The sequence below is a fragment of the Hemiscyllium ocellatum genome (assembly GCF_020745735.1).
Source record: "Hemiscyllium ocellatum isolate sHemOce1 chromosome 27 unlocalized genomic scaffold, sHemOce1.pat.X.cur. SUPER_27_unloc_2, whole genome shotgun sequence".
In the NCBI taxonomy this organism is placed as follows: Eukaryota; Metazoa; Chordata; class Chondrichthyes; order Orectolobiformes; family Hemiscylliidae; genus Hemiscyllium; species Hemiscyllium ocellatum.
Genome location: NW_026867487.1, coordinates 4,724,484 through 4,741,270, shown reverse-complemented (window position 1 = coordinate 4,741,270; position 16,787 = coordinate 4,724,484).

Below are 16,787 nucleotides of genomic sequence, written 5' to 3'. Positions count from 1 at the left end.
CTATTACTATGTGCCATCGGCGGGCACAGCGACACAAGAAGGTTTTATGTAGAAAAACGCACAATGTGAAATGCAGAAAGAGTTATCTTGGGATTACAGATGTTTTTCGTTTGGTTTCCAATATCTTATCAGTTGACAATTCAGCGACACATCAGAAATGTGGCTTAGCGTACAGGTAGGGAAAGGAGGTTCATGAGTGTGTCTGGATAGTTTCTGTATGGACTGAATGCAACTCTTGATCAGCGTGAGACTCAGCGCACAGTGGTAGCCGGCAGAGTCAGATACAAGAGCAACAGTGATATTTAAAGGAAACATTTTCTGCTTTTTGTCCAGAGTAGAAGAGATCCTGTCAGAGAAAGCTGGAGACGTCTGTCCTTCATCCTTGTTGAATCTACTCAGTAAATATCCCGGAGCTTCCCCGGGATATTGGATGTACCAAAAGAGCACTGGAGCAGTGATCTGTGCTGTGTAATTACAGTTGAGGATTACAGTCTCTCCTTCCTGAACCGTTTTTTCAAGTGGATGCTGGGAAACTGAATCTTGGCCACTCGAACCTGCAACAGAAATAATGAAGTTGTAAAAAATGTGAAGATCGAACTGGTGAAGCGCATATTGATGATTTTAGGTCGAACTTACCTGACACCACTTTCATAATTATCAGTAAAGCACATGAAAAGCACATTTTCAAGTTCGGCAGTAAACAACGTATTTTTTCAAAATAATACCTTCCGATCTTACATATGGGACTGAACTCCGATCAGAAACAACCTTCACTTTCTGGACAAGTGAGACATTTGTTCCCTTGATCCAACTGGGTGGTTTCTCATACCTGACGTCAACAGTAGACCAATCACAGTTAAGACAGGACCAAATAGAGCTGACTCTCTCCAATCTCTTCCCTGGCTGTCTTGCTCAACCTGTTGCTTTTTTCTCATACTTTCAGCCGTTATATCGTCTTCCACCATTACACTATATTTTCAGCAGCAATCGATCGGGTACTCTTCATCGAGGTAGATCTTTCTCTGTAGGTGAGATGAAAGGTGAAAAAGTGCAAAATTGTTTTATTACTCAGGTCTCAATCAATCTGCGCAGCCAATGTCCACAGTGAAGTTGAGCGAGGAAATGACAAGCAGTTATCTACCTCGAATCTGAGTTGTGGTGCTGGTGGGGCTCATTGTGTTTTGGCAGTTTGCTGACTTCAAACGGAAACAATTTTCGTCCCATGCAGTTTAAAATTTTCACTGCATCAAAAACCCCACCAATCAGATTCAGATGACATCAGTTTTCAAAGACAGTTTGGCATCAGATCTGGAAGTTTTAGCAGTGAAAATTGATTACGTTACTTACAGAGGACATGATGAATTGCAACAGAATGACGTCATTTGCCCTTGAGAACTGCTTCCGGAAAGCAATTTGGTGCAACCATAAGAACAGTGACACACACACACAAACAAACAGGCAAAATGGAGTCATTTATCACTCAAGGTAATGCAGTATGCTTTAATCAGCAGGAGAATACTTGGGCATAAATAACCTTAAGCCATGGAACGTCATAATGTCTGGAGACAATGCCGATGATTGTGAGGGCAACTCCCTCCTGATTGCATGCAATGGCCTGGCTACCTCAGCTCAATCTATCCTGCCGGTGGGATGGGACATATACAGGGATGGTGGCCGTTGTGTCTTAGATGTTGTCTATCAGATATGAATCTATTGTTCTGAGTTTGTCAGGCTGTTGCTTGACTCGTCTGTAAGACAGCTCTCCGACTTTGGCACGACTTCCCAGATGTTCGTAAGGACAACTTTGCAGAGTCCACATTACTTTTTCTGCAGTTATTTATTTTTCTGACGCCATGTGGATCATACCTTTGATGATAATTCAAGAAGATTGTTAGACGTGGACGGCACGGTGGCTCAGTGGTTCGCACTGCTGCCTCGCAGCACCAGGGACCGACATTCGATTCGAGCCTTGTCTGAATGGAGTTTGCACGTTCCCTCGTGTTTGCGTGGATTTCTTCCAAGTGCTCTGGTTTCCCCCAATATCCAAATATGTGCAGGCTAGGTGAATTGGTCATGCTAAAACTGTACATAGTGCTCAGGGATGTGTAGATAGGGTTCATCAGGGGAGATGCGGATTTATTGGTTGACTCTGGGTGGGTAACTCTTCGGTGGGAGGTGTGGACTTGTAATGGCCCGTTTTCACACTGCAGGAACTCTATGATATCTATCAATAGAGTAGCTTGTTACACTAGTGTTGTGGGTCTGTCGTCGCATATGGGCCAGACCAGGACAGGACAGAGGATTTCCGGAAGTCCATTATTGAATCACGTCAATCAATCGACAATGTTGCCATGGTCATTGTTAGACTCTTAATTTCAGATATTTAATTTTATGCATATCAAATTTCACCATCTACTTTGGAGGGACTCGTATCCTGTTTCCCAGGACATTAACTGACTCTCTGGAATAATAACATAGCTAAAATACTAAAAGGTGTTCTCCACCTGCTTTTGTAATCTTTCTCCGAAGTTTTCCTTTCCAAACATACTTCCCATTTTATTTTGAAAGTTCCCATTGAAGGTGTATTGGTCATCATTTCAGCTAATGCATTTCAGTTCATTTTAATTCATGAGAAGGAATGAGCATATCTCAAAGGTCAGTGTGTAGGTACACATATCACGACAAAAGGAAATTCTTGGACACAATGCATGCCCTTCTTTATCTAGTATTCAAACTATTATCATTATTGAAGAACTCCACAGATGCATTTCACTTGCACTTCCACCTGCAATTTTATAACAGAGTTCACCTAACTGCTTTCAAATGTGTTTTTGCCCATAAATCAGGACGGTAATACAAACAGGTACAACTGTTGGAGAATGTTGTGAAACGTGAAATGGTTCAGCAAAGATTTACAGGAATGTTGCCAGGGTTCGAGGATTTGAGTTATAGGGAGAGACCAAAAGGCTGGGGCTGTTTTCCCTCGAGCGTCAGAGGCTGAGGGGTGACATGATAGAGGTTTATAAAATTATGGGGGACATGGATAGGGTAAATAGACAAAGTCATTTCCCTGCGGTGTGGGAGTCCAGAACCACAGGGCATAGGTTTAGGGTGAGGGGGGAAAAATATAAAAGAGACCTACGGGGCAACTTTTACACGCAGAGGGTGTTCCGTGTATGAATGAGCTGCCAGAAGAAGCGGTGGAGGCTAGTACATTTACAACATTTAAGAGGCATTTGGATGGGTAGATGAATAGTAAGGGTTTAGAGGGATCTGGGCCGGTTGCTGGCAAGTGGAACTAAATTGGGATATCTGGATAACTTGGACGGGTTGGACCAAAGGGTCTGTTTTCATGCAGTACTCCTCTCTGACTCTATGATTATTACTCTAATTATGAAGTGCCATTTTCAAACTGGAAACTTATATCTGACACTTTATTTTCAGTGAGGAACAAATCACAAACACAACCATCTATGTGTTTCAGATCTCCAGCATCCAAAATTGTGTTTCATATTATGAATGCAATCACAGCCTTACTGAGAAAGGAATTTAAACTCATCAAGAAGTTTGACAAACATTCACAGCAAGGAGACACTATGCTCAACTAATGTGCAGTCATGGATTCAATCAATCACCTCCTGAGCAGACACAAAGATAACGTTGTCAAGGAGGAACCATGAATATGGGAGGATTGTGGCAAGTGATTCAATTACCTATCCTAGCTGTAAATCCATTGACGAAATCTGTGGGAGATGAATTTCTGGAGTTTGTTATGAACTTTTCTGAAGCAAACCGTTAAAGGACCAAATCAAAATCAGCTTGTTTTAGGTTTAACATTGGTTAAAGACGGAGAAAAATTCATAATGTTGTACCTGCCACACAGTGTGTTAAAGTTCTTCGATACAGCAAAAGAACCGTGAGTCGACTCTAACAGAAAATGATTTTCGTTTATTGGACACAATTAATATGAGAACCATAAACCATCAAAAAAAGAACAACGACATATCTTATGATTTAATTTAACTTTGTACATTCGTGTACCACCACATTCAAACTTGACCAGGCTCCATGTAATGATGCCTTCCTTCACTTCCGATGTCTTGACGGTGTCTTCTCCTTCGGTGGTTATTCTCGAGTTACCATCCTGGGTGTGATTTTGTGTTGACTGCTCTCCTTCCGAGTTTTCACGCCTTTTTGGGAGGGTGTTGAGGATCTTCCAACAGATTAATCAGGTTCGATTACCCTGAAGGATCAGACCCAACCAGGTGTTGGCACGTTGATGGCAGGTTGGCCCTCAGGCATCCAATATGGTAAACGCTGGGTGCACGTAACCTCCTCCAAATAAGGGTGTCAGGCGCCTCTCTCTCCAGCGAATCTTTCACTATTTCAAATTGTCCCCGAGGGCGGCATTCCATTGTTGCATTCAACTCCAACCTCAGGTGTGTGTTGCAGGGTCTGCAGCTCTCAGGTTTGTATGCAAACCATCTGGGGGCACCTGTAACCTGTCTGGATTCTGCAGTATGTGGATGAGCATCGTCACTTTCGTCAAGGCAGAGTTCGATTTCCCAGGATGCTTTAATCATTGTTAATCTTTTCTAACTCCATGTTAAATGCAATAGTGTCCATCATAAGTTTACTATTTCAGGTGACACTTCAGGCCGTAATAACCTTGCTCTTCATAGGTGCTGTTGAATACAGAAAGTAATGTTGTGCAAGTTTTAATCAAGTTTCAAAGTGGCATCATTCATTCTGTAAATAGAGTCTGAAACCTGAACAATGGAAACAATGAAAATTGGAGTCGGAAAATGCTAATGATGGATTGCCAAAATACACAGAATGATTTGGAAGTACACAGACAGTACTGAGTGGTTGAAGAGGTATTATATAGTTTGTAATTATTATTTGTTCCACGAAAACAGAAACATGTAGTTGGAAAATAATTGAACTGTGGCTAGCGAAAGATTGAAAATACCCATGTTGTACGCTTTGCAAGGCCGCAAGAAACATAGAAGTGAAAGGATTCAAAGTAATTTAAAATTAAAGAAAGGATGACTAAAAGTCCGCGTAAAGGGGTAAAGGGAAGATGCATGGAATATCAGGTCAATCATAAATTTGGACTGCAGAAGTTCCTCATGTCGATGAAATGCAGAAAAACACAAAAACATACGGGACTGACACCTGCATCAGCAGCAATATTCACTGTCTTATCACTAATGCACAGCTGCAGAATTATGGCTGCAACATTGCATTGCAGTAATTTGTCCTACAACAGAACATTCTCATTCCCTCTACTCCTTAGAAAGACAAACACAGTAGATGAATGGGGCCACTTCACTCTCAGGCCATACACGGCACGACTTGGTCAGGACCCTGGAAATGTCTTGCTAACAACAATGTAGGTGCCCCAACTCAGCAAGCAGTGTAGACATTCAAGAAGGCTGGTCACCATCACTTCTACCAGACAGTTAGGTTTGGTCAAAGCAGCTCTCCCTGGTTCTCTGTACTGAAAGTGACACAATGCCACCCTCTCCTGGTGGCTACACACCAATGCACAGGCAGAGTGGAAAAATCGTTGGGGATTATGTCAGAGGAATGGCAGCAACGCATTGCATTTTTCAAATGTACAGCAGCATCTGCTCACACACTTATACAGTGTGTGCGTGACAGGCGTGATCAGTGTGAAACATTGTGTACCACCTTCAGCAAATGTGCCTGGAGAAAACAGATTAAGAAGCAACAAGTCCTACAACCAGAAGCGTCAACACAGCGAACACTGAGACAGGATCCATTAAAATGCCAGCCCAGTTCTGGATGCCTGATTTCTCTGCACTAAAGGAATACAGGGTGGTAGTTGTTCATGGCAGTAAGACTTGCAACCGATTGAATTATATATCATCCTTTCATAATTTTTAACCTGCATCTGGAATAAATTCATTTATAATGAATAATAATTTATGTTAAGTACAGAAACCCGGCCGGACTCTCTGTTAATTTGTGAATAAAGGACAGGTAAATCCGGAATTTTATGAACTTTGATACGCTATTGACCTTTTGGGATACCTCCAGGAACTGCAGGTCATACGGCTGTGCAGGGATTCCATTCATGCAGTTGTATTCGGAAATGTAAATCTATAAATTTCTTCTGTCATGGAAATCCTTCTAAATTAGACCATTAAGTTCAGGCAACATGCGTGCAAATTCCTTCAGCACTGTTTCATTTTAATAAATCTGTATTTGCATCAATATCCATAACAATTAAATTAGATTCCCGATTTCCTAAATATACTGACTACGCTTCAAAAGGTCAGTTTTTGAGCGACACTCCAGGCCTGGAATGTATTATCCTTCTGTACGACAACTACTTTGAAAGCATCCTTCCCTCAGTTACGGTGAAGACATTCAGAATCAGTTCGGGACATCTCTCAAGTGAAGATCACTGCCTTTTGAGGAAGGACATTCCCAAATCTCACAATGCTCTGACAGACAACTTTTCCCTCGTCTCTGATTGAAAAATGGAGGGAGTCATAGAGTCCTACAGCAGGGAAACATGTCCTCTGACTGAAATGGTCCATGCCGTCTGTCCATGCTAGCATCATTTTCCTGCACTTGGCCGGTATCTTTCTAATCCTTTCCTATCCATGCACTTATCTAAATCCCTTTAGATGTTGTGAATGTACCCGCCTCAACCGCTTCCACTGGCATGTCATTCCACATGAGTACCACCACCTGTGTTAAAAATGTTGCCCGTTGGTTTCCCTTTTATTCTTTCCCCTTAAACAGATGCCCTCTCGTTCTTGATTCCCCAGCCCTGGGAAAAAGATTGAGTTCATTCACACCGTCCATGCTCCTCATGGTCTTAGACATCTTGATAAGATCCACACCCCAATCCCCGTTTCCCTCAGTCTCCTACACACGAAAGATATAAATCTTTGTTTGTCCAATCTCTCCTTCTAAATTGACCATTGAGTTCAGGCGACATGCTTGTAAATTTCTTCTGCACTCTTTCCATTTTAACAAATCCTTCATAGAGCAAGGTGATCATACTGAGCACAATACTCCAATTACGGCCTCATCATCTCCTGTACAACAGCAACATAACTTCACAACGTCTATACTCAATTCCCTGACTGATGAAGGTTTGTGTGCCAAAAGCTTTTTTTTTGCTGTCCTGTCAAACTGTGAGTTTCAGAGAACCGTCCACCTGAACACCAAGGTGCGTCTGTTGCGCTACCCTCCTTAAGGCACTGAGTAAAAAGTGAGGTCTGCAGATGCTGGAGATCAGAGTTGAAAATGTGTTGCTGGTTAAAGCGCAGCAGGTCAGGCAGCATCCAAGGAACAGGAAATTCGACGTTTCGGGCTAAAGCCCTTCATCAGGAATGAGGAAAGTGTGTCCAGCAGGCTAAGATAAAAGGTAGGGAGGAGGGACTTTGGGGAGGGGCGATGGAGATGTGATATTTGGAAGGAGGTCAAGGTGAGGGTGATAGGCCGGAGTGGGGTGGGGCCGAAGAGGTCAGGAAGAAAATTGCAGGTTAGGAGGGCGGTGCTGAGTTCGAGGGAATCGACTGAGGCTAGGTGTGGGGAGGGAAAACTGAGGAAAGTGGAGAAATCTAAGTTCATCCCTTGTAGTTGTAGGGTTCCCAGGCGGAAGATGAGGCGCTCTTCCTCCAACCATGGTGTTGTTATGTTCTGGCGATGGAGGAGTCCAAGGACCTGCATGTCCTCGGTGGAGTGGGGGGGAGAGTTAAAGTGTTGAGCCACCGGGTGGTTGGGTTGGTTGGTCCGGGCATCCCAGAGATGTTCCCTGAAGCGTTCCGCAAGTAGGCGGCCCGTCTCCCCAAGATAGAGGAGGCCACATCGCGTGCAGTGGATGCAGTAGATGATGTGTGTGGAGGTGCAGGTGAACTTGTGGCGGATATGGAAGGATCCCTTGGGGCCTTGGAGAGAGGAAACGGAGGAGGTGTCGGCGCAAGTTTTGCATTTGCTGCGGTTGCAGGGGAATGTGCCGGGAGTGGAGGTTGGGTTGGTGGGGGGTGTGGACCTGACGAGGGAGTCACGAAGGGAGTGGAACGCTGATAGGGGAGGGGAGGGAAATATATCCCTGGTGGTGGGGTCTGTTTGGAGGTGGTGGAAATTACGGCGGATGATGCGCTGTATACAGTGGTTGGTGGGGTGGTAGGTGAGAACCAGTGGGGTTCTGTCCTGGTGGCGGTTGGAGGGGCGGGGCTCAAGGGCGGAGGAGCGGGAAGTGGAGGAGATGCGGTGGAGGGCATCGTCGATCACGTCTGGGGAGAATCTGCTGTCCTTGAAGAAGGAGGCAATCTGGGCTGGACGGTATTGGAACTGGTCCTCCTGGGAGCAGATGCGGCGGAGACAAAGGAATTGGGAATATGGGATGGAGTTTTTACAGGGGGCAGGGTGGGAGGAGGTGTAGTCCAGGTAGCAGTGGGAGTCAGTCGGTTTATAGTAGATGTCTGTGTTGATTCGGTCTCCTGAGATAGAAATGGAAAGGTCTAGGAAGGGGAGGGAGGAGTCTGAGACAGGCCAGGAGAATTTGAGGTCGGGATGGAAGGTGTTGGTAAAGTTGATGAACTGTTCAACCTCCTCGTGGGAGCACGAGGCAGCGCCGATACATTCATCGATGTAGCAGAGGAAAAGGTGGGGTGTGGTGCCAGTGTAGTTGCGGAAGATGGACTGTTCCACATATCCTTCGAAGAGACAGGCATAGCTGGGGCCCATGCGAGTGCCCTTGGCAACTCCTTTAGTTTGGAGGAAGTGGGAGGATTAGAAAGAGAAGTTGTTCAGGGTGAGGACCAGTTCAGTCAGTCGAAGGAGGGTGTCAGTAGAATGGTACTGGTTGGTGCGTCGGGAAAGGAAGAAGCGGAGGGCTTTGAGTCCTTCGTGATGGGGGATGGAGGTGTACAGGGACTGGATGTCCATCGTGAAGATAAGGCGTTGGGGACCGGGGAAGCAAAAATCATGGAGGAGGTGGAGGGCGTGGGTGGTGTCCCGAACGTAGGTGGGCAGTTCTTGGACTAAGGGGGACAGAACCGTGTCGAGCTACGCGGAGATGAGTTTGGTGGGGCAGGAGCAGGCTGAGACAATGGGTCGGCCGGGGCAGTCAGGTTTGTGGATTTTGGGCAGGAGGTAGAAACGGGCGGTGCGGGGTTGTGGGACTATGAGGTTGGAAGCGAAGAATGGGAGACCCGCTGAGGTGATGAGGTTATGGATGGTCTGGGAGATGATGGTTTGGTGGTGGGAGGTGGGGTCATGGTCAAGGGGGCAATAGGAGGAGGCGTCTGCGAGCTGGCGTTTGGCTTCAGAGGTATAAAGGTCGCCGCGCCAAACTACTACCGCGCCTCCCTTGTCTGCCAGGAGTGGATTCCAGCAGGCTAAGATAAAAGGTAGGGAGGAGGGACTTGGGGAGGGGCGATGGAGATGACATAGGTGGAAGGAAGTCAAGTTGACGCTGATAGGCCGGAGTGGGGTGGGGGAGGCGAGGTCAGGAAGAAAATTGCAGGTTAGAAGGTTCCAACAGGCTAAGATAAATGGTAGGGAGGAGGGACTTGGGGGAGGAGCGTTCCAGCAGGCTAAGATAAAAGGTAGGGAGGAGGGACTTGGGGGAGGGGCGTTTCCAGCAGGCTAAGATAAAAGGTAGGGAGGAGGGACTTGGGGGAGGGGCGTTCCAGCAGGCTAAGATAAAAGGTAGGGAGGAGGGACTTGGGGTTGTGCCTCCTTAAGGCACTACCATCCATCATCAAGCTCTTGCTTTGAATTAGCTTTCCAAAATGCCAGCCGTCATACCAAATTCCATTTACTATTTCTGGCCCAGTTCCCCAACTGATCAGGATCCTGCTGCAATTTCTGATGACCTTCCTCACTGTCCACCATACCTCCGATGTTAGTGTCATCTGCAAACTTTCCGTTCATGCCTAGAACATTCTCATCCATATCATTGATCTCAGAACATTGGATAGCTGTTTAAAAATGGATGAGTTTAAACTATAACCCCTCGTTCTATTACGTCATGAATATTAGAAAGTAGCCCTTGAAAAATTCCCAATCTGAGCCTTCTTAAGAGAATGTGATGGTTTTTGAAATGTCCGATTCGAGAGCAGATGGTGGAACTATATGATCTTATTCAGAGGACAGCAACAAGCAGAGAACTTCGACACTGTCATATTTTCAACATCAAGCCAGAATATTTTCCTTTTCACAAGGAGATGGACACATCCATTCACACACATGTGCCCGCACACGCACACAAACACCAACAGATAAAGATAAACACAGACACACACACGTAAACGCACAAAAAGACATGCACATGAACACAGAAATGCACATTGGTAGCCACAGAAAAGCACACATATACACAGGCCGCAACATACATAAATAGATGCGCAGACAGAATTATAAATACAAAGACACACACACACACACACACACACCCAGAGGCACGCACACACACACAAAAGCAAAATGCTAAAATTTAGCAAGTCCCCTGCTCGTTTTCATTTCACACGCTATCTGTTGCTCCACTTCTGTCCATATTTTGGACATGGAACATTCCAGCGCAGTACAGGCCCTTCGGCCCTCGGTGTTACGACAACCTGTGAAACCGATCTGAAGCCCGTCTAACCTACATTATTCTGTTCTCGTCCACATGCCTATCCAATGGCCATTTAAATGCCCTTAAAGTTGGAGAGCCTACTACTGTTGCAGGAAGAGCATTCCACGCCTCTTCTACTCTCTGAGTAAACAACCTACCTCTGATATTTGTCCTATATCGATCACTCCTCAGTTTAAAGCCAGGTCCCGTCGTGCTAGCCATCGCCATCTGAGGAAAAAGGCTCTCACTGACCTCTCCATCCAACCCTCTGGTTATCTTCTATGTCTCGATTAATTCATCTCTCAACCTTCTTCTCTCCAATGAAAACATCCTCAAGTCCCTCAGCCTTTCCTCGTAAAACCTCTCATCCATAACAGGCAATATCACAATAAATCTCCTCTGAACTCTTTCCAAAGCTTTCACATCCTTCCTAATGTGGTGACCAGAACTATGCGCAATACTCCAAGTGCGGCCGCACCATTTAGTTTCAGCTTCTGAAGCACCAGCATAATGAATGGACAGTATCTTCCAAGAGAATGAGATTTCAGAGATACTTGCCTGGTTTTGGGCAGAGCTGAAAATGTGTTGCTGGTAAAGCGCAGCAGGTCAGGCAGCATCCAAGGAACAGGTGATTAGACATTTCGGGCATAAGCCCTTCTTCAGGAATGGGCCCTTATTTGGTCAGACCCCATGTGTGTGTGTGTGTGTGTGTGTGTGTGTGTGTGTGTGTGTGTGTCACATTCCATCACGCTGAGGTGACATGCCGCCTCAAAGCACAGGACAAAATGTTCCGATTAATGTTGAGGTCTTTTGCTTAATTTAGGCAGGCTGATTGAAGTCTGGAATACAGTTGCAGTTGCAATGCGTGAAGAAAATACCCTGAAATCGTTGGGTGCTGCATTTGAAATAAAAAGTGCCGAGTAAACCAGGCAAGGATATTTGGGGGTGGGGGGGTGTGGGGCGGCAGGAGGAATCAGATATTTTGGTTTTCATTGAACAAGATCGTGTGAATTCCATTCTGGTGAGAACATTTACGTCACAATTTCCAGACTTAGCCACTAGAGGGCAGGCTGAATCGTTGACATATATTAAATGAGAGAGCGGAGTGCCATACACACATTGTGCGAAAAGCCTGGTATGGAAAGATAAACTCGAAGACATAAATTATTTCACAACTTCGAAAGAAGGCAACACTGTGTTCGACACGAAAAGAGTGTTTTTCTCATTGTCAAATCTTTTTTTTTCCCAACAGAACTCGGTGGACCTTACACTTCATGTAACTTGATGATGTCTCAAATTTACCGAGTTCTTTTCCTGCTTCCCTCTCTGATCTACAAGGTAAAAACGGCAGAGGATGAAGTCACGCAACTTGCTCAGTGGACAGTTGTTAAGGAGGCAGAAAACGCTTCCATAGAGTGCTCCACAACAACGACATTTCGCACAGTGCATTGGTACAGACAGCTCCCGAACCAGCCGCCCCAGCATCTGGTGATGGCCAAAAGAGAAGCTGATCAACATGAGAGGATCTCCGCTTCAGTCAGGACAGATTACAAACTCAGTGTCCTGAGTGTGCGAGACACCAGACTTAACGACACCGCCATCTATCTCTGTGCCAGTGAGGGCACAGTGTTACAAGCAGAGGGAGAGTCTGAACAAAAACCTATGCCACGCTGCTGAGCATCAATGCAATTATTTCAGGGCTGTATAATTCGATGTTAAGGGGACCACGGCAACAGAAAAAGCGGTAGAACAACCGAGCAGGAAGAGTGCACGAAGTGAAGAGAATTGGAAGTCTGGGTGGAGATAAAGCAAGCACATTCACATATGCTAACATCAGTGAAATAAAAGATGAGAGAAAGAGCGGAAATAAAGTAACAATACATGTAGAAGATGAAATGATGATAAACTATTGAAAGATAAAAGGGAAAAATAACGAGTGTCATGCATAGACGTTAAATATTACATCAGTTTAAGTCATAAATTAACCTTGAAGGAAAGTAATATGGCCTTTCTTTTAACATCATTCACATTTCATTAACACTTACACATTCCAGTTCTCTCAAAAATGATTCGAATAAGCTAATCATTCTGCATCATCCCGTCGACTCAACTGTTCATTTCCTTGAGGTGCAACGTTCCCAGATACCTGTTCCAGTGGAAACTGTAGTCCCACTCACTTGAATTCGTTGTGTCCTTATCGCAGACACTTTGTGCCATCCTCACCGCTTGCCTTGCCATTTACGTTTGCGTCTTTGACAAAATACATTCTCTTCTGTCAGGATTTCTATTAATGTGTACCGCTGCTCTCTCACCATTCCCATTCAGACTTTCAGAGTAACTCTGTCATCATGTGTTCCTTCAAAAAATATTACAGTATTTGGGTGTTGCATGCAACTCTTGTATGCATCACTAATGCACGTTGGAAATGCGGCAGTGAACCATTTTGTCTTTTTGCTGTAATGAACCCGGTGTAGATACCGTTGATACATTTGTGATGGCACAATGTAAAATTAAAGAAATGTCGATTGCTATGAATCTTACCAGAAAATGCAGCAAAATCGACATTCCACTCAAGTATTTAAGAAATTGAATATGCACTTTTTTTAATGGACATCGTCACTGTGTCCAAAAAACTCTAACACACTGTCTCTCAGCCTGGTGAATGGAAGATCTCAAAATGCCAGAGAGCTGTTCGCTGATCTGCAGAATTCCTGCTTCTGACACTCGAACAACGTGGACTGTGTTCCTTCTCTGACTTCGCCTGCAGAGAACCTAAAACTGCCAAATATCAATGTTGGTTCAAAGTGTATGCAAGACCCCGTCGTCTGGCTCATAAATTCACGGTGTTCCTTTCTCTTGTGGCCATATGAAATGAAGTTCAAAGCGCGTGAAGCTGATTGTGTGAATTAATGAACAAAGGCGTTTGACAATCATTGGTTGTCACCTCATGCCTTTGTCAACAATGAACCAATGGGCAGAGATCCGGAAATGTTAGCAATTCTTGACGAAAATTACTTTAGCTTCGATCTGCTCACATTCGCTGTGATCTCTCGGTAACAATGACGCCTGGAGCATTGTGTTTATTCCTCACAGCTGCAGCTGTTCTAACTGGTAGGTTGATAAGTTGATGATCTTTTTCTTTCATATCCACAGCGACAATTACATTAACCCCAACAGTTCCATCAAAGTAGAAGAAGTGATACATTGTCTCCAAATCAATATAACCAAATTTATCCAACACCTGCACTATTTGGTATGAGTTAGCAAACGACCCAATTGAAAGACTGTTGAAGACTTAGGCTGGGAATTAAGAAGGACGGGGTCTGTTCAGATACATTGACAGAGGCGAGAGTTATAAATTAACATACCATCTGCAGTTTTCCCTTCAGGATCGGGAACGAAATGGAAAATGACCTTGTTAGGCGGTGTGACCCGTGTACTGAAGGAGGTTTTATTTAATCTGTCAAATCCCTTTACCAATATAGCTGCCGAGTTGCATGTAATTAATTTTTGTTCTTTCCCGAACTTATTTCGCAGGTTATTGTTCAAGGTCAGGGGGTGATTGCGGCAACAGAAAAATGAAATATTTTCTGTAATTTTCGGATTCTCCGAGAGTCTCTAACTTAAAGTGCTGATCCTGCTAATGTTGACCTTTTAAACGTAACCTGTCTGCCTCTGTCTAAATTTGTTCTTCTCATTCTATTATCTGTACATCCTTCTTTTCTATGATCTGCCGATACCGCTGGTAAAGAAAGCTTTCCAGTGCACTGAGGTACACGTGACAAATCAATCAAGTAAATTGATCAATCGATTTTTGCAGGACTTTGCCGAGGAGATTCTGTCTCACAGACACCGGCTTCAATTGCAGTGAATGAGGAGGACAATGTCCAGTTGTTCTGTAATTATACGACAACAAGCAGCACTCCTTACCTTTTCTGGTACCTCCAACATTCCAATGGTTCCATGGAGATTCTGCTACAGAGAAGCAAATTTGGAGCGAACGCAGAAAGGTTTCAAGGGGACCGGTTGTCCTCAAAGCTCGATCATGTGAACAGCACCATCAACCTGAAAGTGGTGAAAACAGAACTGGCAGACTCTGCAGTGTATTACTGCGCACTGCGCCCCACGGAGACTCAGAACAGGGCCGACACTGTACAAAAACTGTCAGGGAGTCACTGAACATGACAGTGTGTCAGGCAAACGGTGAGATCAAGAGTGGATCTGAAATTGTACCCGAATTCGCGTAAAATCTGATACTTTTTCACTTGAATACATGACTTTATTCGTTATAAATATATTATTGAAATAAACAAAAGCTGTCAGTTTAGTGAATGAAAAGTGAATGCATGAGTCCATGCCTTTTGAAATGTCCCAAAGCGTTCCACGTTTACTGCAATGAGATATAGCGAAAATGCTGCAACGAGTTACGTCCAACAAAATCCAAAGCATTTGGTGAGGGAAACCATAATCGGTCACGTGATTTTGATCGGCCACGTGCACCGCCGGAGCAACCTGAATAACATCAAACATTTTGTGCTGTATTGAGGTCCTGCCTCTGCAGCTGCATGTTAACCGTTTCAAAATAGCGAGAGACAGATTCGTTGGTCCAGGATAACGCAGCCTTGCTTTCAAATACCAACCAGCAAGTGGGATATAGCTCCAATCTGAACAACACTAATCAAACAAACACACTCAATAATGGCAGATTAATGAGGCAACGTGATTAGTGGAAGTCTTATTCGCATGTGGTTTCTGCTTGCTGGGCTGTCTGGAAATGAACATTCTTCAACGGACACCTCAATTTGTTGATTGATCTCAATCGTTCTTACCTGATTATGTCAATGGTGTAAAGACGAGAGGATCCTGTCCTGCCTCTGGCGACATTTAAGTGAAACCGAATACTATTACGACCACAAATTGCATTGGAGAAGGTGGAGGTGATCTGCCTCTTGGACTGCTGAGCTCTTTGAGATGGAAGGAAACTCACAGTGCTGTTAGCAAGGGAGATCCAGAATTTTGACACAGTGGCTGTGAAATAATATATATACTGTTCTCTGTAAATTGGTGACTTAGGTTGAGAGAAAGTTACAGGTGGTATTGTAATCCAAACATTCGGAATTTTCGAATCGATTTTGTTTAGTCTTGGATATATGACTCCGCTGGGATTCTGTTTATTTAACTGCCTGGACACTTATCCCTGATTGCAGAGATTTTCCCTTTGGGTCATGAAACTAATGGACTGATACTGATACAAAAACGGGGGTTTCTGGAAAACGTCTGGTGGCATCAGTGAAGAGAAATTAAAGTTTACGTTTTGTGTCCCGTGCCCTTTCCTCAGATTTGAAACAACATTATCAATACAACCCCTATTTGAAGACATCGTTTGGCTGGTGGTGGGAAAGGCTCTACCATAAATGCATGGTCCGCCTGTGTCACCACAAACACCCTTGAACTGGCTGCCGAGGGTTTGAGATTGTCACACATCTCCTTCTCGAATTTGCCTTTGCCAAGTAGGTCTGGAGTAAAATGCAATAATTTTGTTGATGCTCGTCCTGAGCAGCTTCATGTGCGCTATGGTCTTTTCCCTCAGACACACGCCATTTCAGGCATCAATTGCACCTTGAGGACCATCAAAGCATTGAAAGACACTACTTGGTCTGCTGAGCCTTGTTCATCTTCCAGAATAACGAGTTGACCTCGATCTGATTTTGCACATTGAGATATTCTTATGATCAGGACTACATGCTGAAGTCCACATGAAAAATTGGGGCAGCTACTGCCAAGACACAGTTGGGAAAGACCATAGACTGAGGTCATCATGCTGAAGGCAAATGAGGGTACATTCAATTATCGGACTTTCCTAGTGTGACAAATATATGTAAATAGCAGCGTTGTATGTGCAGGAGAGGTCTTTGGTTTGTATTTAGTCAAACTCGAACGTTCTGTGTGTTTACTTGATAAGCAACTGTGTAGAATGGAACAGTTTTTAGTTCAAGGTATATACATGAAAATATTGTTTTATGAGTAAACTATATTTTTGAAATTAAAAGAAGTTCAATTGAAGTGTGATTATCGCTTATTGAAAACTTCACCCAACACCCTGCTGTGGCGACGTGAAATAAAGTCAAATGTGTGCCACTGGAGACGCACAACAAGTCAGACAGATCTGGAGGGTCAA